At 47.6% G+C, this 944-nt stretch overlaps 1 pseudogene; it reads right to left on the minus strand.

Moving 5' to 3' along the window:
* Positions 1–255: 255 nt before the first annotated feature.
* Positions 256–924, minus strand: LOC105824567 (annotated as a pseudogene).
* Positions 925–944: the final 20 nt, after the last annotated feature.

Consider the following 944-nt stretch of genomic DNA (forward strand, 5'->3'; position numbering starts at 1 on the left):
ATGTTCAAATAAGGTATTCTAAGAGTTCCTTTAGGAAAGTCTTAGAATGAGCTAATGCCCCCAAAGAGTCATGTTTTAGCTAAACAGTGTAGTCCTTCTCTGTGATACTTACATGGACTAGTTACAATATGACATCACTACTTTCAAAAGAACTATTAAAACTATTATTAGAAACATTTGCCACAAACAGAAATGCCCTGCAGATCGTACTATTGCACACAGGATATCGTTATGCACATCAAGATCTCAGGGCCTCTAGAAGACCCAGAACAGAGACCCGAGGGCCATGCCCGTGGCTGCTCCGGCCAGCATGCCCAGCGCCAAATCACTGTCGCGATCTCGGTCCCGCTCATGAATGATGACTTGGTTGGTAGGCTGCTGTCCATAAAGTCCTGCTTAGGGGTACTGGTAGGGCACAGCAAACGCCTGCCCATTTGTGGCATACACAACTTGAGTTCCTGGTGGGTACGCAGCTCCGTGTGGACCATAGCCGTATGCCTGCTCAGGGGTTGGTGTGGCATATGCCACGTATGAGGAGGGGAAAAAACCACTGCTGTCTCATCAGTCATGACTGTGGAGCCCACATACGCTGTGTTTGTCCTGGAATCCCAGAGTGTGAATTTCCAGGCCAAACAATCATCTGTGCTTTCTGCACAAAGACTGGATAATTTTCCCATCTCGGCAAACAATCTGCAGCATATAGTCTTTTGACTTCCCGTCTGGAGGCTGAATATCCCAACATTTGTGCCCCACACGGATGTTGATGCAGTCCACTGGCATGTGGACTTTATCCTCGATGCTCTGCCTAGTCTGGTCATCGTAATAGATCAGGTGACCATCTAACCACAAGTCAAACCAATTCTTCTTCCAGCACTTCAAAATAGTACTCTGTCGCAGCAACCATCCACTCTTCACAAACGCCATCTCTTCACCTGCGAACGCTC

Source organism: Propithecus coquereli, unplaced genomic scaffold (genome assembly GCF_000956105.1).
Source record: "Propithecus coquereli isolate 6110/MARCELLA unplaced genomic scaffold, Pcoq_1.0 Scaffold7494, whole genome shotgun sequence".
NCBI classification, from domain to species: domain Eukaryota; kingdom Metazoa; phylum Chordata; class Mammalia; order Primates; family Indriidae; genus Propithecus; species Propithecus coquereli.